At 48.6% G+C, this 22,759-nt stretch overlaps 1 protein-coding gene and 1 long non-coding RNA gene across 3 annotated transcripts in view; one reads left to right on the plus strand and one right to left on the minus strand.

The window, feature by feature from the left end:
* The window catches only part of LOC138450555 (uncharacterized), a 212,474-nt gene that overhangs the window by 134,379 nt on the left and 55,336 nt on the right, over positions 1-22,759 (plus strand). The window contains exon 3 of one of the 2 annotated variants that reach the window (XR_011260187.1): positions 17,121-17,238. The exons of the other annotated variant lie outside the window; for it this stretch is intronic. This is a non-coding gene — a long non-coding RNA (uncharacterized lncRNA). The remainder of the gene's footprint in view (positions 1-17,120; positions 17,239-22,759) is intronic. 2 annotated transcript variants of the gene reach the window in all.
* Positions 1-22,759, minus strand: part of LOC138450539 (interferon-induced transmembrane protein 1-like) — a 284,430-nt gene that overhangs the window by 35,916 nt on the left and 225,755 nt on the right. The gene's annotated exons all lie outside the window — the stretch shown is intronic.

A 22,759-nucleotide genomic window follows, 5' to 3' on the forward strand; every position in this document is an offset into this window, starting at 1 on the left:
TCAACTGTTCCCAACCTTTCCCGAGCAACCGCCTATTGCTTGTATGCTAAACTGCTACAGGGGGGCCTCAGCAATAGAGTGACGTCTGGATTGTATGCCTTGAGTCTTAGCTCTGGGATTGAAACGAAAGCCTCCCCCGGAGGATATGGGAGCAGTTACTGGGACAGATTTCGGAAGGGGTCTGGACATACTGCTGTGAAATGACGAGAAAAGGGGTCAAGGTTTAAACTGATCCATTTCAAGTACATGCACCAATTCTATTACACTCCGATACAATTGAAAGGATACTTCCCAGAAGCCTCGGGTAGGTGTGTCAGATGCGACTGCACAACAGCAGATTTCCTTCATGTGGCCTGGGGTTGCCCAATTTTACAACGCTTTTGGGAGCAGGTGTTTGAGACGATCAGGGGTGTCATGGGGCAGGAAGTGGAACCAGACCCTTTGTTGGGTTATACTAAACCGATCCTCAAGCACACACAGAAACTGGTTGGTTTGTTCCTGATTTTAGTTACGAGATGAGTAGCAATGCTGTGGGGAGGGAAGCAAAGCCCGAGAGTAGTCCAGTGGAAGGCGGATATTATGTATTTTAATGATATGGAAAGCGGATGGGGCCTCCTGTCCCGTAACCAGCATGATAGATAGATGTGTATGGGACCCCTATGTACAATTTCTGATCAGACAATCCGATGATGAAATGGTGGAATCTATCACACCCTAAATCAAACTACAGGAGCCAAAGGGGGCAAGACCTTGCTGTTTTTTCATACATGTGGACTTTTTATACCCTGCTTCTATGATGAGTGTATTGGAAAGGAGCGCAGCGTGGCGTTGATTGATCGTTGTACAATGTAATGAGCAACAAGTGGAATGTACCATGTGAACTGTTGAACAGTACCGAGGGGAGGGAATGGGACAAGGGGAATGTTGTTATGTTTTTCCAATGCCAATAAAGAAAAGTTTTTAAAAATATTTATATATATGCATATGTGACATGAACTTGAGTATTTGAGAATTACAAGGAAAGTGGTGGGCCCTAGTATGGAACACTTCCAGTGCTTCGCTCTGAGGTGTGGTGAGTTGGTTAGTTAGCAGCAAGGTCACGGGTTGTTGGAGGTGGTGCCCTCACCTCCTTTTGTGAAGAGTAATAGCCAAAGTCCCGGATACCTTGCGGTTCTTTTGGCAGGATGAATATCCACACAATTGTTTGAGTGAAACCCAATTGTTTTTATTACGATAAAGAAGACATGCCCCATTACAACAATTGCGGAATGCGTTTAACAGCGCCGCTAATGGTGGCGGCGCCGTTAAACGCATTCCGCAATATTACGAGGTTCCCTCGCAGGACCCGATGTGGATGTCTGGTTTTACCAGACGTCCAGAGCGGTTCCCGCGAGGGGGCCAGGGAGCTAACAACGGGCCGGTCGTAATCGGCCCGTTGTTAGCTCCCGCACCCATTCCCATTGAGCCCTATGGGGGCTCAAATGGGAATGGGGAAGGTCCGGGCCCGGGTTCCCTGAATGAGGAATTACCGGGCCCTCCAAACTCGGAATGGCCCGGTAATTCCCTATTCAGGGAACCCGGATACCGTTTTGGAGGCAGCCATGCCCTTATTAAATGCCTCCAAAGGCGTAATGAGGCCCATAGTCTTGTGTGCTCAGCCAACATGTGTTTCGACCTCTAGGGTCCTTTTCAAGGCTGTTATTTTGAATGTACATGTCAACAGGTGGTGGTTGGGATAAATGATTAATTGTGACATATGTGCAAAAAGTGGGGGGATACCCGTGATAGTTTACATTGTAATACATCCATCATACATTGTTAAACGCATAGTGCAATGGCAGAATAATAGTATATTCATTAATGTTTGTAAATTTAGGAACCAAAACAATTTCCAGATGTTGGGAGAAAGAGGGAGAAGAGAGCAGTGGAGAGAATAATGAGTTGTGTTTGAGCGCTTGGTATTTGCACCAAGATAAATGGGATAATGCGTCCTAATTGCTCTGTCCTTGCCTTACCTATTGTGTTTTGTTGATGCCCGAATTGGGTCCTGGGCTGTTCTTCAGTTCCTGTGTAGGCTGAAGTAAAAGGTGGGGTGGGGGGATAGTCCATCCTCTGTAGGTCTGGGCTTGAATTAAAGTCCTGGTTAGGCTGGGGAAGAATTGAAGTCTGGTTAGGCCGGGGAAGAATTGAATTCTGGAAAGCCCGGGGAAGAATTGAGGTCTGGTTAGGCCAATGGGGAGCAGTTGGTCATGTGGACAGGTGCACTGGGTGCTGTGGCTAGATCCTGTGCAGTGCCCGTTATTGGTTAAAGTGCCACTGTGGAGAGAATGTTGAGATGGGCTGTGCCTGGATCGGGTGGGGGAGAGAGAGTACGCTGTAGTGATGGAAGTGTAGGTCTAGTGCTCACGTGGACTAGTCCACTGCTGTTTGGTACTGGTACTGTGCCTGTTGCGTTATGCCTGTTGCGCCGTTGTGAAGGCAATGACATGAGGCTGCCCGGTATGTTGGCCCCACGCGAGTGAGTGTGCGTGGCAGGCGGGGTGTGTTCTATAGGTGGAGAAGTCACTGCGTACCTCCCATTGTGTGCAGCACGTCTTATCTGCTCAAGTTGGTGTCTAAGGATACGATCTATATGTCCATGGAATTTGAGAATGTTTGTAAGAAGAATTAGGGCACATCTAGAACACGTCTAAACATAACGAATCATGCGCACTAACTTTTTGTCCAGTTTGTATCTCACGTGGAAGTTAGATTTTACAGTGTGCTGGTACTCGCTCCTAGTTACCCAGCGGTAGCTCCAGCCTACTTGGTGATGCCCGACAGCCAGGAGCTGGTTTCAGCTCCTGGCTCATTGAATCTTAATTTCTTAATGTTACCGTCACAACCCCCTGACGCGCAGATGCCCGCCCGCACAGTCATTTACCACAACCAGCACTGTCGGCTCAATCACATGTTGCCCAAGTGCCCAACAGTAACGTTGTACCGAATGAGACAGTGGCACATTATCAAGGAGCGACTGTCATAGTGGGGAACCCCTTCAAGTTCCCAGGCACGAATCATATCCTAATTAGGACAGCCCACAGAAAGCTCTTGCATGCCCAGTCCTGTTCATGACTTCCCACCCAGACGAGGAACTCTTGGTGAGCGCTCAGATAGAAAACAAACAATTCATTTTCATGGTTGACACAGGTGCCACTAAATCATGCATCACTGAAGGCAAATTTCCATTATGGGGCGAAACACTCGACACGTAGGGGTTCTCTGGGGCTGTAGTAACGGTTACTTACACAGAAGAATTACCCATCAAAATAGGGGGCAAAGTACGGTGCGCCCTTGTACATTGCTCTATTCAGAGACCTCCCCAGTAAATTTGGTAGGTTGGGATCTTTTGAGCAGGGAATAGTGTGTGCCACCCTGGAGATGTGTGCCGTGAGCAATGATGATAATACAGGCCATTGGAAGGGTGGTAGTGGTCGGTGGCATTTCTTTTGACCCTGATATGTTTGTGTATGGAATTACTGAGCTACTTGGCGCAGTGCCCAAAATTAGGAACGTGTGTTGGCAGGCGCAGTATGATTTCATCTTTGGACCAGTGGTGTCCCAAGAGCTTGTTGCAGGAACAGTGATTTCATTGGATTTGGAGGGGTTGTTGGTGTCAGGAAAGAGGATTGTGGTCTTAGAATTGATTTAGATGGATATCAGTGGCGAACTGTATTGTGCATAGCGCCGACCATCCCCTTAAAGGAAGTGACAGATGAAGAGCTCTTTGAAGACAGGGATAATGAGGGCGAAATAATGTTGGCTATTTGCATACATTTAAGATGGATTTCTAAACTCTGACCTGGCGGGCAGAGGTTTAGGAGGCCACCCTCGGTTTAGTGAAACAGGGGAACCTTCTGGACAAGCCAGACCAATCTATGTAGCTCGGCAGGCGGTCAAGACTAAGGGCCTCATTGCACGGTAGGCGGTAAACCATGGTGCTATTAGCACCATGGTTGCCGCCGGTACCATACCGTTACCACCATGAAGGAAAGGGGAATTACCACCCTATTCCATGGTTGGCGGGGCGGTAATTCCCCCTTCCTCCATGGCCCTTCCCCATTCCCATTTTTGCCCCATAGGGCATAATGGGAATGGGGAAGGAGCTAATTACGGTACCGCAAACTGCGGTACCGTAATTAGCACCAAGGTCCCTTTGCGGGTCCCAACTTTAACGGCTGGTCTACACCAGCCGTTAAGGTCGGGTCCCGCAAAGGGACCTCGTAGTAAGGTGGTAAGGGTTTACCGATACCTGTAAACCCTTACCACCTAACGTGTAATGAGGCCCTAAGTCTCAGGAGGGGTGAAAGTGATCGGAAGCCCACAATGAGCACACCCAGTAACGAACCACAAATTATTCTTAGACAAGTATAAATGAAAAATATCTATACATTTGTTGACCGGACCAATTGACACAAGTGAACTTTCGTTATATGAAAACAGTTATCACACAAAATCCTTATACTAGATAACATATATACATTAAGTTTCCTAATGCGACACAGCAGTAAAACACATCCACAACCTGTAAAGAGAGGGGTGAGTTAACACACTAGGAGCATTAGAAAATTCTTCGGAGTCGTTCCCTAACTTTCGAATCCAGCCCTAAGAAGAGAGGAGTCTTGTGCTCAACAGTACAGTTGTGCATAAAAACACAAGACCTCGTAGATCAAGCACAAAGTGGGTCTTCTTGGAAGGGCTGTAGACTTGAGGCGATGAAGAATTGGTTCCCACTATTCCAGTAGTATCTGCCCTTGGCGGCAGAGCAGTTTTCAAAAGGTGAGAATAGCTAGGAAGCACAGCTAAGATCAAATACCTTGTATGGGGTATTCATGCGTAAAAGGTATCGGTTGTGCCAGGGGCGGCACCGGTAAGTGATGCAAGTACTCACCGACCCTCAGCACAGTAGGGACCAAACTTTGCAAGTTTAGTCGAGGTCGCTAGTATGTTCGAGTCCTGCAGTTTCGTGGCGCTCCAGTACGCAGCAGCTGTATGCTAGAACGATCATCAGTGACGGGACAGTTGCCTTTTCTCAGCTTCCGAAGGAGGTGTGAAGAAAATTCTGGTACAGCAGGCATCAGGGCTCAGGAGAGCAAAACAGCAAGGCACCTATAGCGATCGTCACCAACAGGTAGTGACGAAGGAATCACAGATGCAGGCTGCGTTTCGCACTCTCCTAATTCAGGACCCAGAGGAGCTAGGCCTGTGAAATTTGGCAGGAGAGGGTACAGAACCACAAGCAAGCGATGTCCCAAGTCTTGGGTTTCAACTCGAGACAGCGGTTCTGCGGGATACCCTGAGGTAGAGCTGGACAGTTCACTGGATGGCCGAGGAACACTTCTGAAGGGGCTTGTTCGGTGGGTTAGCAGGGGGCGCCAAGAGTAGCTGTTCCCGCTACTCCAAAGGGGCAAAACACCTTGGCAGGCCTTCTTGATCGATGAAGAAAACAGGGGTTCCGATGGGACAGTGAAGGGTGACAAAGCCTTCCAAAGCGCCCCTGGCGGTTTCACAAGTCCGTTTCATCGTACAAGACACTTGACTCCTTCTGTAGTTCGGGGCGAACTCAGGTGATCGACCTGGAATGGATGCGGAGCCCCTTCTCTTATCCAAGATTAGCTTTGCACCAAAATCAAGGCCTTCCAATAGAAGATCTGCTCTCATGCAGGCATTCCAGTCGTGGACCAATCATGGTCCACAGTGGTCTTAGTCATTCAGGCACTCCAGACATCCTGGCACCAGTAGTGTGGATTGGGACCAGGCAGTCCCAACCCGCTTCCTGGGCACACACATGTGACAGTCAGAAGCATGCGAAAGAAATCGGTTTTCGCGGGAGGCTGCATGCCCAAATAAGGAAAATCCGGGTTACTCGACCTGGGTGAAGGAAAGGGACAAAATGGCCAGGGGACAGAACAAAAGACTTTGTGGCTTGGCAATTTTCCGACCTGGCCACAGTCTTGAACAAACTGTGGTAAACAAGGTGTGATTCTGTAAAATGAAGCAAAACACTTATAAAAGTAACTGCTGCCACCAGTTTGCCCCAGGCACACTCGTACGATCACCAAAAAATCCTTCAAGGGTGTCTAGACCCATAAAACAAAAAAGGACCCCAGCGCACGGTACTGGAAGGTACATTGTGCACTGTTAAAAAGTTGCCAAGCAATAGCAACATAGTCAAAGACTAAGGGAAACAGTTTCCCAGTACTGACAGTCTGAAGGACATGTGAGTTTCCCCATAGCAAGTGAGCAAAAGCCCAGGTGAGCGCAGCTGAAGGCTATGCTCCAGTGGAAAAAGTCAGGATAGTAAAGTCAAACAAAAGCAAAAGGTTTGGGAGGTACACAATTGGAGGGAAAATTACACCTAAATGAAATCCTTCCTAACATAATGGTACAATACCGCAGAGTACAATGTCCCATTATGGTCTCCATTGCAGCCCCCTCCTTTCTGGAGAATGACTTAACACAGGTCCCTGAGAAGTTATGGACAATTAATGCCCACGATGTTGGCCTTTTACAAGAAGTGACCCCCATACGAATTGCACTCAAACCAGGCACAATGTTACCCCGAGTGAGACAGTACCCATTGTCCAGAGTTAGCAGAAGAGGGAATAAGAGATACCATTGCTACACTGTTACACCAAGGCATTATTCTATCCTCTAATTCACCCTGCAAAACAGCAATCTACCCGATTAAAGGCAAAAGGGTTCAGTTGGAGGATGATCCAGGATCTCCGACCCCTAAACGACATTGTACAAGCAGAATTTCCTGCTGTTTCTAACCCTGCAACAATTTTGTGCAGTATCCCAAAGCAGGCAACACATTTCACGGTCGTTGACTTGAAAAACACCTTTTCCAAACCCTTACATCCAGATTCTCAGTACCTCACTGCGTTTACCCATGGGGGAATGCGGTACGAACACACAAGACTGCCCCAGGGGTACTGTGAGTCCCCAAGTATCTTTAATAGGATCGTACATGCAGACTTGGGGACCATACAGTTACCCAGTACCATCATTCATTATGTAGATGGCTTGCTAGTGTGCAGTGATGACGAACAACAGTGCAGGAGGGACTCGATCACGCCCCTTCCGTTGCTAGTGCACAAGGGGTACAAAGCGGACAAGGCTAAGTTACAGTATTGCCTTCAGAAAGTTCTTTACCTAGGACAATTAATATCTAAAGCCCTCGCTACGTCCAAGCTTCTGAGCCTTTAAGAACCGAGGTTCGGACCCTCTGCAGCAAAGCCCTTGCAGGACAAGGGCGCAGTGTTTATTTATTTTTATTTATTTGGATTTGTAAAGTGCACTAACAGCCCAAGGGCATCGAGGCGCTGTTGCAAGAAATCATCTTAGTTACATTCAGGTTACTTGCATGAAATTGTTCTTAGTTACATTCAGGTCGGTTGCTCGTGGTTACAGAGTGAGCTTACAGGGAAAACAATCCTGGGTAGAAAAAGTTGATGGTGTTGAGCGACACAGGTGCGCAGGAGACGCTGCCCAATTACAAATTACACGTAGTACGCTACGTCCACGCTTCCGAACCTTTAAGAACCGAGGTTCAGACCCTCTGCGTCAAAGCCCTTGCAGGACAAGGCCATGGTGTTGAGCAGCGCAGGTGCACAGGACACGCTGCCCGGTTACACTTAGCACGCTACACTACGTCCAATCTTCTGAGCCTTTAAGAACCAAGGTTTGGACCGGCTGCAGCAAAGCCCTCACAGGACAAGGCCGCAGTGTTGAACAACTCAGGTGCGCAGGAGACGCTGCCCGATTACATGTAGCACGCTACGTCCACGCTTCCAAACCTTTAAGAACCGAGGTTCGGACCCTCTGCGGCAAAGCCCTCGCAGGACAAGGCAGCAGTGTTGAGCGATGCAGGTGTTTGGCAGTGATGGAGTAGCGGCGCAGATTGTGAGCGTGGACTTCACTCTCCTCTCTGCGTCCGCAAGATAAGGTGGTGCAGGGAGCATTAACACTGCTACACTCCACGCACCCCACTGATGTTGTGCCCCTCTCCCTCCGCACACACGTTCCCCCTGGACTCGGTCCTCTCACCCTCCCCCCACGTGCTAACTTTTTTCCCTGACTATGCGTGCTCCCCGCAACTTAGGCCGCGTGTGCTCTCTCGCAACTTATGCCGCGTGCGCTCCACGCATCGGTCACTGCATCCTGTTCACGTTTCCCCTCCCAGCGTTCCCTACGTTCCTTTTGCATCTTCAACCCATCGCGCTCTGACCTATTGTTTTGTCACCCCTTTGCATGCTTTTTCCCTCGCCATTCCATTGCTTTGTTTCACTACTGTACCTCTGCATTGCCTGCATTTCTCCACTTCTAGGTTTCTTCAGTTGTATACTGTGCCTTGGTGGGTTGGGTTTCTGCACTGTGCTTGAACTGCTGCTGTCTTCTCTGATGTATTGACATTGTGTTCTCTACGGTTTTGCATTGCATTGCCTGCCTTCTGTACTTCTAGGTACCTGGTTGTGTATTGTGCTTTGTTGATGGTTCTGTATTGCATCCGATTTCATAGGTCTGGTATTGCTTGTTCTGTGTTGTGCTCCCCTCCCTGTTGTTCCCCCTGTGCCTCCCTCGCATCTGCCCCCAGCTCTACCCTCCCCTCCCCCTGCTTGGGCTCCCCTCTGCCTTCCCCCTCTTTCCGCCTGCACCCTCTATGGTACTCTCTGTCTCACCTATCCTCTGTAACTGCTATCCCATCAACTATCCTATCCCTCTCACTAAGTCTGGCAGGAAGAAGCTCAAAAGGGACATCCTCGTCTCCAACCCAGGCCTCCCTATCGCTGATACCTACACCAGTGCTTCCTCCAGACAGACCCTTACCAACATCCTCTGTCGTTCCCTCTCCAGGCCTATGTTATGTTATGTTAATTACACTTATAAGGTGCCAAAGCCCGCAGGCACCCAGGCGCCGAAAGACAGAAGTAGTTGCAGACAGAGCTGGAGTTATTCTATTCAAACAATATAGTCTTCAACTGTTTACGAAAAACAAGGTGGTTTTCTGTCAGGCGCATCTGTGTCGGAAGAGAATTCCAGGCTTGCGCGCCTCGGACACAAAAGGCCTTACCTAAACCACGAGACCTTTTTATCCGGGGCAAAGCTAACAGAGACCCAACCGAGGAACGTAAGCTTCTTGTTGGTTGATGGACATTTATCTTTTCCTTCAAATAAGCCGGAGCGTTTCCAAAAATACACTTATGACATGTGGTAAGTATTTTAAATTGGATACGAGCTGCCACTGGAAGCCAGTGAAGTTTTCTTCTGGCCGTACTGGTGGGTTCCGAGCTTTTCATCTGGAAAACGATTCTAAAAGCTGCATTTTGTATCTTCTGCAACTGTTGGATGTCAGCTTTATTAGCTCCCCCCAACAGTGCATTGCAATAGTCTATGTAGGGTAGTATTACGGCTCTCACAAGTTTTATGCGATTTTCTACCGGACCCCCCCATATGGTCTCCGTCCCTCTCCTTTTTCCTCTTCTCCCATTAACAGTGCCACCCGGTGGAAGGCCCTCCTTGCTCCCTTTCACTTCTCTCATACCATCATTAATGTCTACTTAAAACGCTGGTCCAGGGTCCTCAGGCCAATTTCCTTTTTGATAGATGCTTCCCGTGCCTTATCAACTTCCTTTCTTCTCCTGCTATTCCTACTTACCCCTCTCTTGCTCCTCTGCCACCTCCTTCCTCCACCACCTCTCCGGCACCCTCTGCTGCTTCTTTGGCCAACCTGTTGCCTCCTTCCTCCGGCATCTCTCTGCCACTCTTCTTCCTCTCTGACTACCCTGCCACCTCCTCCTTCCTCCTCTGCCCATCCTCGGGCACCTCCAATACTTCTGCAGGGCATACCTCTAGACTGTACCCCTCCACGGAAGTCCTTCAAAAGGTGGCAACATGTTCCACATTGCTACTCTCAACTCTCGCTCTGCTGTGAAACATTGCTCTGACATCTGCTGTCTCCTGGAAGAGCTTGATTTGGATGTACTTGTCTCACTGAGACCTCTTTCACGGCCAGCTCTATCACGTTTTGACACTCTCCTTCCCGATGGCTACAAGATACTCTCCGAACCCAGAACCAACCGTCCCAGCAGGGGTGTAGCCTTGATTTTCCCGGAGTGGATCCCTGCTTCTGTCATTCAAACGCAGAACTACTCCTCCTTTGAATGCCTGGTCTGCAGGCTCTCTCTCAGTGTGGCCACCATCTACAGGACCGCCTGGCCAGGTCGCCCTCTTCCTCTCCGAGTGGGCTGACCTGACCATCCACATGGATGCTTCTAGCCCCTCTTCGGGGCTCTTTCACAACCTCTGCGACTCTCTCCATTCTTCCCTCTGGCCCGACTCTGCAGAGCACACCCCGGATGTTCTGATCTCCTCAGACCTCCCCCTCTCTAACCCTCTCACCACTCCCCTCTCTTGGAGCGGCCACTTTCTACTCTCACCTCTCTCTCTCTCTACCCCTCGGGTAATGTCGACCACAGCACTGCCACCTACCTTCTCGGTCATCCAGCCCATGAAGCGTGTGTCAGTTGAGGCTTTCGACGCTACTTTCTCTCCTCCTACACCTTTGGCTGACACAGCCCTCTCTAAACTTCATCTCTCTCTCTTTAACACTCTTGATGTCCTAGCCCCTGTCATGAGGATCCGTTTGAAGCCCATATCCAAGTGCAACGCTTGGTACGATTCTGACCTCGCCACCCAAACACAAGTGTAGGGCGGCTGAGAGGAAGTGGAGGGCATCAGGCACACCCTCTGACAAACTGGCCTGCCGGCTGCTCTAAAGACATTACAGACTGTCCTCTCTAAGAAGAGAGCCTACATCCAAGCCCGAGTCTCTGTGGCATCAAACAACTCGGCCGAACTTTTCAAAATCTGCAAGGAGCTGGCCAATTCTGCTGCAGTCACTACCTCTCCAGTTCCCTCTGAGGCCCTCTGCACGGCCCTGGCTTCTCACCACTAAAACTCATGACATGTCCACTCTATTCCTCTAAACTCTCCTCCACCACACCTGGCCAGTCTTCGGCCGTTCTCCTCTTCCTTACCCCTGTTCACCCCTGACGATGGTACTAGACAAGTCCGATCTATGAAAGTCTTGTCAAAGCAGGTTCTCCCCTACTCATCCAGAACCATCAAGGACCACATCAACACCCTTGCTCCAGCCTTGGCCAATTTCTGCAATAATTTGTTTGCCACTGGAACCTTCCCCGCTCCCCTTAAGCACTCCCTTGTGCACTCCCCTCTAAAGAAGCCCTCTGCCAATCCTTTCCCTATCGCCCAATCCCCATCACTCCTTTCCTGTGCAAACTCCTGGAAAATCTGGCCATCTCCCAACTTAAGCTGCATACTGAATCTGTTGGTTGTCTCCACGACCACCAGTCTGGCTTCAGAGCTACCAGAAGCACTGAAACTGCTCCCCTGAACACCTGTGAAGACTTGCTCTCTAATCTTGAGTCTAATCTTCCTTCTGTCCTCATTCTCCTCAATCTATCCTCTGCTTTTGACACTGTCAATCAGCCATCCTCCTCAAAACAGGTCTGCAAGACTTGTCCTTGGCCTCAAGCACAGGGACCGTATCTCTCCAGCTCTGAAATCTCTTCACTGGCTCCCTGTGGCTGCAAGGATCAGGTTCAAGGCCCTCTGCATCGTCCACAAGGCTTTCTGGGGCCTGGGACTGCACTACTTCCAACTTTCTCTTCCTAAACATCTTCCTTCTCGAGCTCTCCGCTCATCCACCTACAACTCTGAGTGTCAGATGCTTCTCCAAGCAGAGAGTGGAGGGGTAGATCTCTTTCCTCGACTCGGGCCTCCCTCTGGAACAGCCTCCCTGCCGCTCTCACACTTGAGCAGAACCACCTCCAGTTCCAGAAGCAACTCATGACCTTCCTTTTCACTTTTTCTCTTACTCTCCCCTGCCGATGTCCGCGACTGCTCTGCGCACTGGTCACCTGGCCACACACTGAACTCAGGCCCAGGCTCCTGCATGTCCAGTTGCCCTCGCACTGCCCCCATGGTCCCCCAGCACTTAAGGCTCTGTATCTGGAACCCTACAGTCCCTTCTCTCTGCACTTATGAGCCACCCTCCAGCAGCACTTATGGAGTTCCCTGCACTTCTCCCTCCCCCCACCCGCCTGTCACTTCTCCCCTCCCTCTTCTCTGCACTTGCGCGATCTGAATGACGCAAGGCCTAGTAAGATTGTTCTGTCCTCCTGTTTCCCCCTCTTGTCTTGTCGTGCCTAGAAACACTTGTGCACAGGCACGTTATAAATGCTTATCATATCTGTGCACAGTAAGAAAATAACCCCAGAGCGTGCTGCATCTGTACGCAGCGCTGCCCAGCCAAAAACCGTCAAAGAAATGTCTCTGTCTGTGCAATTATTGCAGAGCATGGACCCTTGACTATGCTGCGTACACCAGACCTTTATTGCAAGGCCTTAAGGAGGCACAAAAGATAGACAACAAAATAACATGGACTGAACTGAAAGCATGCATACAGGTTTTAATGACCTACAATAAGTGATTTCTACTGCCCCAGTGCTAGCGACCCCAGATTACAGCACTCTTGAGGAACTAGGATTTACCCAAAAGATTACAGATCCTACACATATCAAAGGAAGAACCCTCGATTGGCTCGCCGAACACAACTGCCCAACCACTACCATCTCTATAATGCCTCAGCCATGGACCGATCACCACATGGTATACTTCACCCTAGAAGCCACCACACCCATGAACAACAGTATCCTAGCTCCCACCGCACCGACCAGAAACAAAAAAAAATTACCCCTGAAAATCTGATCCCCCTCATTCTCCCCACCTTAAACTCCATCTCAGATCAGTCTGACCCAGCCTCCATGGTAGAAAAGTACAATGAAGTGATGCTTGCCTCTCTGGATGCTATCGCACCACTGAAAGTTAGGAACAGCAAACCCCGCCAACACCTAAATACCTGGTTCACACCCCTACTGAAAGACATCAGACAAAAGAAACGCCTAAGTGAAAAAACTTGGAGATCAGACCCCTCAGACATCAATAAAAATAACCTGAAGAAATTAGCTACCCTCTACAAAAAAGAAATCATCCTCGCGAAACAAACATCTTACAACACCCGCATCACTCAAGCCAAATCCAACACCAAAGAATTGTTCGCCATCCTAAAGGAAGTAGAATCCCCTATCCAAGCTCCCGACTCTTGCCTCAAGGACAAGAACTGGTGCACAGGCATACAAAACGCCCTTGCCAATAAGATAACAATGCTTCAGGCGAAGATCAACAACAAAAAAGCTTCCATAACAGTCCCTAACACTGTCAACATAGGCTCCCCCTCCAAGGCTACTACGAACCCTCTACCAACTCCGAAATCCACTCCTTCTCCACCCACACTGGACACCGCTCCCTTCTACTTTCGCAAAGTCTCCACTAAAGAAGTCGAGAAAGTCATCCTCACTCTCAAACCTTCCAATTGCCAGGGCGACCCATGTCCAGCCCAAATCGTAAAAGACGCTGCCCGTGAACTCTCACCCTTCATTACTAAACCCATAAACACTTCTTTCACATCAGGCACCATACCTAGCAACCTGAAACACTCCTGGGTCCTCCCCCTCCTCAAGAAGCAAACCTTGGACCCCTCCATCCCAACTAACTACCGCCCCATAACCACTGTGCCGTTCCTACTGAAAATCCTAGACAAAGTAGTTTACCTACAAATTCAGCACCACCTGGAACTAATGCACCTCCTAGGAGTTCGCAGTCTGGCTTCAGACCACAGCATGGTACTGAGACTGCACTCCTAGACCTTAAGGCACAAATAGACTCACTAAGAGATAAAGGTACGACTTCACTCCTACTACTCCTCGACCTCTCTGTCGCATTCGACCTGGTAGACCATGCAATATTTTGCAATCATCTGGTCACGGCAGCCTTCTCCTATCCTTTACAATATTTTCACAAAGCCCCTTTTCAATGATCTAGACGGTCTAGGTATCACCTACACTAACTATGCAGATGATACACAGATCCTCATCCCGCTGACGGGAGATTATGACAAGGATTTGGCCTTTGTGAATAGAGTCTACCTCATCATCCAGGCATGGATGGCCTCCCACGGTCTATGCCTGAATGATAACAAAACTGAACTCCTCATTCTAGGCACTTCCTCCAACATCGAAAAACTAGGTCCCAACTACGACTCCTTCATAATTGACAATAACATCATTACTGTGGCCAAAGTAGTTAAAACCCTCGGCTTCTACATAGACTCCACTCTTACTTTTAGCAAACAAGTGAATGCCATGGCCTCAGCCACCTCCTACACCTGCAAGTTAATTAGAGCAGCCAAGCCCTTCCTCTCACCTAATAACTGCGTCATTCTAGCAAGGGCACTAATCCTGTCGAAACTAGATTACTGCAATGCCCTCTACATAGGCAGTAACAAATACATCACCGCCAAAATACAGACACTTCAAAATAATGCCCTGAGAGCCGCCCTAAACTTCCTAGAAAATGCCCATATATCAGACCTCAGGAGATCCACTACTGGCTCTCCACTAAAGACAAAATCCTCCTCAAAACAGCATCCTTTACACACAAATGCCTTAACCACGCAGCCCCGCAATACCTTATAGACAGATTCACCAGGCAAACTGCCTCTCGCCCGCTAAGAAAAGCTAATTCCAACCTTTTTTTAGTACCCAGATTCAAACTCACTAAATCTGGTGGGAGTAGCTTCACTGTCAAAGCAGCACAATATTGCATCTCCCTTCCCCCTGCTCTAAGGGAAGATCTCCCTTACCGGCAATTCCGATCCAATCTGATTCAATGGCTAAAAGAACATGATGCCTAACCTCACCCCATTGAGTCCTGTGATCTCATGTATATCTTGTATATTTGTTCTGCTTTATTTATATGTCACATCTGTACTCTGTATTCTGTATAATTTTAAACATGCCTACAGCACTGTAACCGTAGCTGTACCCCATGTTTAATCTGTAACCTGTAACCTAAGTTGAACAACCCTCTTTCTGCCTTCACGCCCGAATACCTCTGGGTCTGGTGCGCAATATAAATAATAAAAACAAACAAAACAAACAGATTAAACTCAAGAGTTGCATCTGTTTTCTCATTCCAATGGGCTATGCTTACTAAGAAAAGCACTAGGGCCACAAGCCATTAGCCTTTTACAGTGGAGTGCTAGATTCAGTGATGCAGGGCCAATCCCCTTCTGAACAGCCGCTTGCTGCCGCTGCATTTCCAATAGAGAAAAGGTCCACAATTACCATGTCATCAATAACATTGTATGTGGGGCACGCAGTATTCACCATACTAGAGCATTCCAAATTCACATTAACTGCACAGCAGGCTTCCACATATGAGATCATTTTATCTTGCCCAAATATTCACATCATGCGATGCAGGACAGTGAACCCAGCCACGTTTTTGACTGAAATGTGTACGTAGGAAGATCTTACTAAACATGACTGCGTGAATTTTGAGGGGGAGGAGGATGACATACCTAAAGCAAAGGATAGTCCACTTTAGGGGGAAGAAGTACTCATTGTTCATGTTTCAGCAACTAATAACCAGGGGATGGGCCTCAGACATACAGGTGCGGCAGTCGTCCGTTTAGTGGACGGCGAATATGAAATATGAGTAAAGGTTACCCGTGCATTACTCAGCCCAAGAGGCAGAACTCATGGCGCTCATCGAAGCGCTTTTAGCATCCCAGAGATGTCGTGTAACTATTCCGATTCTGCCTACGTGACCACTACAAAGCATTCTGGGCTCGCAAGGTGGAAAAGAAGGGGGTTCAGGATAGTCGACAGCTCCCCTGTTCAACATGCATAACGGAGACAAATGTATTGATGCCCTTTCTCAACCATCCATGACGGCGGTGGTCAAATGCGCCACTCATACTAATGACACTGATGAAATTTCACTCTGCAACATCGCAGCGGACGCGGCAGCCAAACAGGCTGCATATCTCCCAGTGACCAGCATTTCAGAATATCCAGTGATAGGACAGGGACAAGAGCAGCTGCCAGCACCTTACAACGCAGTACCAATTGCAAATTACTGAATTATAGGGCCATGACCCGCAGGAAGAGAAGGACCTGTGGCAAAGCAGAGGATCTAAACTGTCCCCTACAGACTTATTATGGCGGCAGAAAACAACAGGCAAAGCAGTTGTGCCACATAAGCTTCTGCTGCCTTATCGCTTTCGACCAGCTGCACCATCCATTTCATGTGTCAAAACATATTGCTGCAGATATACACGAGGACTGGTTTCTCACCAATCTGCAAGAGACACTGACTAAAATGGTAATCAATTGAACTACATGTCAGTATTGCCCACACCCTAAAAACTATCTGTGGTCCCCTATCCCCACCCGATTGGGCCATTCCGCAAATTGAACAATGATTATGCAGACATGGGGGAAGGTATAATGGGTGTCATTACATGATTTTAATTGTGTGTCCCTTCTCCCGATGGATGGAGGCAGGTCCTTGTGCACATACAGACGCAAGTGTGCTTCCAGGTTTTTGATCAGAAAAGGTTTGCCCTTGCTGGGGAGTGTGTTATGCATTAAGGTCCGACGATGGCACTCGCTCCTTTAATGAGCTGTTCAAGGAAAGAACAGCATTACTGGGCATCAAGCATCGGATGTGTACAATTTAACACCCCCAGGCCAACGGGATTGTAGAACGGATCAATGGTTTGTTAAAAAGTAAGCTTTCAACACTGTGCATCACGTCAAAGAAATATTGGGGGCACTGCTTGCCCCTGTTATTGTTTAGCATGCGCACGCAGCCCTGTAAGGATCATCATTTATCATCTCATGCAGTGGTAACAGGCCTGGCGAATGCACACACCCCTATCTCCCATCAGAAAAGCATCAGATGCTCACAGGACTGCATCCGTTCTAGGGGATGAGTTCAGAGATAACAAAAGCAATAAAATGTATCCCTCAACAGATAGCACCACAGCCGCCCGAAGATACAACCAGCGCTGCATCTGAGCCACTGACATCACCTCCTCTCCAGCTCTTCCCAGGAGATCTAATTTTTGTTAAAATCTTCGTCCGCAGGTTAAGCCTACGTACAACGGCCCTTTCACTGTCATCTATGCCACTCCCCTTGCGATAAAAGTTTCAGGAGCTGCGGTTTTGGATACATCTGTCGAATGCCCGGAAGGCCCCAGCTCAGGTTGAGTAGACATTAGAGGTGTAACAACTGTGACACAAACTGATCTATTCATTCAACAGATATCTATGAGCATATGTATATAACTATAACCTGAGACAAAACATTGGTTTATGTTACCATGTTAATGTGTTTATGCAACCTGTCTACCTCTGCAAACTATCAACGCTGCTATGCACATTTTGCACTTTCTTTTCACCTCCTCCTTTGTTTCTGCAATTTTTCTTCTCTCTTCTTCCATGATGAAACGACAAATGCATGCAAATACATTCATAACACGGTTATACCTTTGTTCTCATGAGCATTTTACAGTAACCATGTTTTTTTCTTCTTCCTATATCTGTCTTATGCATTGTGAAGCTACACTGTTTGAGCTTTCTATGTTCGGATTGGGAATATATTTAGGATATAGTTTTATATGGGTTTTATAAAAGGGGAGGGAGACAGGGGAATGCCAATACCTCATCTCTGAATGCCAATCTTTCATTCCTAAATGCAAATGTCTCATCGCTGAATGCCAATATTTTATCACTGAATCGGGAAGAAAAGCACCACTGTTATTTACATCAATGTCACCCAGAGAGAAAAGGGAAATTTTACTAAACTTACAATGTTGCTATTATTCCCCAATATATATCCTAATACAATTGCAAACTTGACTGCATCTAAACATTTCAAAAGACAAGTGAAAAGAGCCAGATACGATGACTAATCTTATATGTGATAGAAGATCCGCAGACATGAGCTCAGTGGGGAAAAAAAGGGTTAATGTGAGCTGTTACATTTGTTCCTTGATAACACTCCACTTTTGGAGGCTCAATGTTTGGTTCATCTGACGCTATGCAGATTGTGAAGCACTTTTCAGGCATTGCGCATACAACTCGATGATGATGGACCCAGACGAACTGCAGTGTGCCCGGAATCCAAAAGCATAGTGTTTACAAAGGTCATACTTAAGGTTAGAAGGTGTAATGTTTGTGGCGAGCAGGTGGCAAGAGACTACAATGAGATGTATGGCAGGAGGCCTCGTGGGATTTGGTGAAGTTATCCAAAGGGTGAACGATGTAAGCCGAGAAAATTGGAATGAGCATGTGGCAAAGTTCACGTGGATTGGAGATGGAGAAGCCAGTGAAGATACAGAAACAAAATGAATATGAAATGTGCTTCTATAACGAAGGAAGCGTTTTCGTGGGGGCCAACAACAAATGAAACAAGACATTATACATCTCAAACCTCAAGGAAGGGACAGTGTCAGTGATGGACAATTACTGGGTCTGTGGTCAGCAAGCGTTTCTGCACCTCCTGCCATTATGGAGCGGCACCTGCTCGCTGGCCACGGTGCACTCCGCTCTCCTTATGGTCCCTGAAGAATACTCAATGGTGGGACCCAATAGCTTGCCTGCCCCAACGATAGCACCAGTGTCCGATGTTTCCACCATGATTCCGCCACCACTCCCCATATTCCGTATCCTACCAGAGAAGAAAAAGGAAACATTGCGCAGAAAGCGGAGATCCAATTATCTGTCTCAAGACTCATCACAGCTGCTCAAATACCAGATCAATACAGACTATAGCAAAGAGGCATTTTCTGCAACATTATTCGCGCCAGGAGTACAAGCAGCTGCCAATGCTAAGTGGCTTCAAACAGTTCGCTGGGAAGTGATACAGTTGGCAAATGACACTGAACAAGGGCTGAATGCAATAAAGGTTGAGATGCGAGCAATCAGGTTAATGACATTGCAGTATTGCTACGTATTAAATTTGTTTATGGCAATGGAAGGAGGCGTTTGTAAAAGTGACTGGTTGCACCATTGTGGATGGGGGCGATTGTGAAAATACTGATACCAGTGATAGTGTTTGTGTTGGTGATCTTCTGAACATGCCAGATGGGACTTCAATGCTCTGCCAAAACAATGCCTAGCAGTGCAATGATGATGGTTTCAATTGGGGTACATGGCGCACCTCACGGTACAAAAGACAGCCAGGTACAAACAGATGACCCAAGCATGCTTTGCATGGTTTGGGTAGAGCAGCGTCTTCACTCCCCCAGGCACGGTCACCAGTCCCCCGCCAGACCCCAAGAACTATGATGAACACTGGGTTGACCTAGCCGGAGATGGAGGGTGCATATACCTCATGTGTAACCCAGAGCAATATGCGCAAGCAGGGGAAAAGGAGCATGTTGCTTACCTCTAACTCCTGTTCTCCGGCATTGGTATCTTTCATGGATTTACATGCTTTGAATATCCCCCGCCGACAGGCTGGGAATCCTTGGTAACATTTTATTATAGCTTATAATAGAGTTTTTAAGCTCACTTTAGTAGCCTATCCATGTCCCCTGTTGGGTGTATTGTGCCTCAGCCAAGGGGACGTCGAGTGACAAGCCTCACTCAGGAGGTCATCTTCAGAGTCTAACCCAGAGAGATGAGAGTTGGCAAAATGTAGCCTTCCCATAGGGGTGGTAGGTGGGCGCATGTGAATCCATGAAAGATACTAATGCTGTAGAACAGGTAAGCAACGTACTCCTTCTCCAGCATTGGATTGTTCATGGATTCACATGCATTGAATAGATTGCCACAGCAGTAAACATCTTGTAATAGGAGGTGTAATGGGAGAAGGCATACATTATTGAAACAAGTGTTGCAGGACGGCTCTTGCGACTTTTGCTTCAGCCTCTCCTTGCCCCTCCATGCAGTAATACTTGACAAAGGTGTGCAGGACTGCCCAGGCTGCTGCCCGGCATATGTCTGACAGGGGAATCCCTGCCCACAGCGCTGCTGAAGATCCCACTGCTCTAGTGGAATGAACATTAACAGGTCCCAGTAGTGGCCGATAAGCCTGGGTGTGCGCTGTGGAAATTGTGGCGGAGACCAATCTAGCAATACCTTGTTTTGAAATAGGTCGACCTTTGTTAGGGGCCACAAATAGTTGAGACGTGCATCTGATGTACTTTGTTGTGTCTATGTAGCACTTGATAAGTCTTCGAAGGTCTAGCAAGTGTAGAGACTGTTTCACTGGTGCGGATGGATGCGCAAAGAAAACTGCTAGAGTAACCTCAGTTTGTAAGTGGAAGGTGGATAGTACCTTTGGAATGAACATAGGGTTTGTTCTCAGGATGACCTTGTTCCTTTCTAACCGGATATATGGAGGATTGATATTGATATTTTATTTCTATTGCGCTCGTACAAGCGCGACAAGGCAAGGGAGGGCAACAGAAGAGAACAAAACAGTGATCTTACTAGGCCCAGTGACATTGAGAACGCACAAGTGCATGGGAGAGGGGGAGGGGAAAAGTGCATGGAAGGGGGAGAAGTGGAAAGTGCGAAGCTAAGGAGAAACAGATAAATAAGAATAAATAAATAATAAAGGCAACAAACAGTGGTAGTACAGCCAGCAAGTGCTAGGTTTAAGGCAGCAGACAGGGTAGGTCTGATAAGTGCAGGAAGAAAAAGGGGGGGGGCTGTATGGGTACAGATACAGACCCCAGTGCAAGGGGTGGCCCAGAGGCAGTGCGGGAGGGTGGCAGGGTGAGCAGGTACCTGTGTCCGGAGGACAGAGGTTAGCCAGGTGTACAGTGCCAGGAGAGAACAGATCAGCAGGGGATAGGGGGAGCGAAGGCAGAAGAAAAGAGGAAGGTCTTGAGGTGCTTCCGGAATAACGCATGTATTTCTGCAGCGAACGCAAACCGGCGTCTACTGGAAGCCGCTCACAGTATTTCCAGTACAGCGCCCTGGCCGCATACCCACGCCGCAGTCAGGAGCCGAGACCTACAGCATCTTCATCCATCACACACGAGGTATCTGAGTTCGAGTTTCCCGAGATCCGAACTCAAAATGGCCACCGCACCTCGAGCAGGCCCTTTGTTGTTATCGGTTGCCTAGCAACCAGAATGAGCATGTTCATACGCTCCCCGAGCAGCCAGAAGGCGTGAGCCGGGCACCAGAGTCTAAAGCTAAGCCTGTCTGGGCCTGTCCGGGACAGGATGGGACAAGCCAGAGGTCACAAGCACACGTCTCCGGTGAGTACCCTCCTGACCTCATTACACCGTCGTTATCCGATCCTCCCTTTAACTACGAGAGCCTGAGACCACACCGGCCCCACGAGAATCCCTAGCTGGAGCCCATGAAACACCTCTATGCAATCATTAGCACTAACAAACCCCACAGAGGCACCTGAGGGCCACCACTATTGTATTGCACTGTGCCTGCCCCTGAGGGCCACCAATACTGTATTGATGTGTGCCTACACCTCTACTGATGCTTTGCACTGTGCCTGCCCCAGAGGGCCACCAATACTGTATTGCTTTGGGCCTGCCCGCGAGGGCCACTACTATTGTATTGCATTGTGCTTGCCCCTGAGGGCCACCAATATTGTATTGCATTGTGCCTACCCTTCTACTGGTGCTTGCACTGTGCCTGCCCCTGAGGGCCACCAATACTGTATTGCTTTGTGCCTACCCCCTACTACTGTATTGCTTTCTGCCTGCCTGAGGGCCACCAATACTGTATTGCATTGTGCCTCCCCCCCACCAACGTCCTGCACTGTGCCTGCTGCCCGAGATCCACCACTACTGTATTGCATTGTGCCTACCCCTGTACTGATGCTTTGCACTGTGCCTGCCCCCGAGGGCTACTACTATTGTACTGCATTGTGCTTGCCACCGAGGGCCACTACTATTGTATTGCACTGTGGCTGCCCCTGAGGGCCACCAATACTGTATTGCTTTGTGCCTACCCCCTACTACTGTATTGCTTTGTGCCTGCCCCTGAGGGCCACCAATACTGTTTTGCTTTGTGCCTACCCCATACTACTGTATTGCTTTGTGCCTGCCCCTGAGGGCCAGCAATACTGTATTGCTTTGTGCCTACCCCCCTACTACTGTATTGCTTTGTGCCTGCCCCTGAGGGCCACCAATACTGTATTGCATTGTGCCTCACCCCACCAACGTCCTGTATTGTGCATGCCCCCAAGATCCGCCACTACTGTATTGCATTGTGCCCCCCCACCGTCTTGCATTGTGCCTGCCCCCGAGATCCACCACTACTGTATTGCATTGTGCTTGCCCCTGTGGGCCACTACCATTGTATTGCATTGTACTTGCCCCACCACTGACCTCTCGCTTTGCACGTGCCCCACCACGGACGTCCTGCATTATACATGCCCAAGATACCAGCGTTGAGCAACCGGACTAGAGAACGCCTCTACTAGCCCCATGGCACATCAGGCCTCCCCACGCTCTGAAAATATATCCCCTGCCCCCTTTCTGCCATTGTTCTACTGTGCCCCACACATCTTTGATCAGTGACACCCACTAGCCCACAGATCAGTCCTCCTGACAAACCTAGCCACAGACCGAACAAATCCTCAATGCCAGACACTCTGCCCAGAGCCACCCACATAAGAAACCAAATGCTAAGAACCCGCACTAACCTCAGACCACTTACAGCCAACCCAAAAACCCACACCCCCAACCTACTTCTCCCAGGCTCAAGACACCAGACCCTGCCTTAAACAAAAAGAAACC

The sequence above is a fragment of the Ambystoma mexicanum genome, chromosome 1p, assembly GCF_040938575.1.
Source record: "Ambystoma mexicanum isolate Mex_15411 chromosome 1p, UKY_AmexF1_1, whole genome shotgun sequence".
NCBI classification, from domain to species: Eukaryota; Metazoa; Chordata; class Amphibia; order Caudata; family Ambystomatidae; genus Ambystoma; species Ambystoma mexicanum.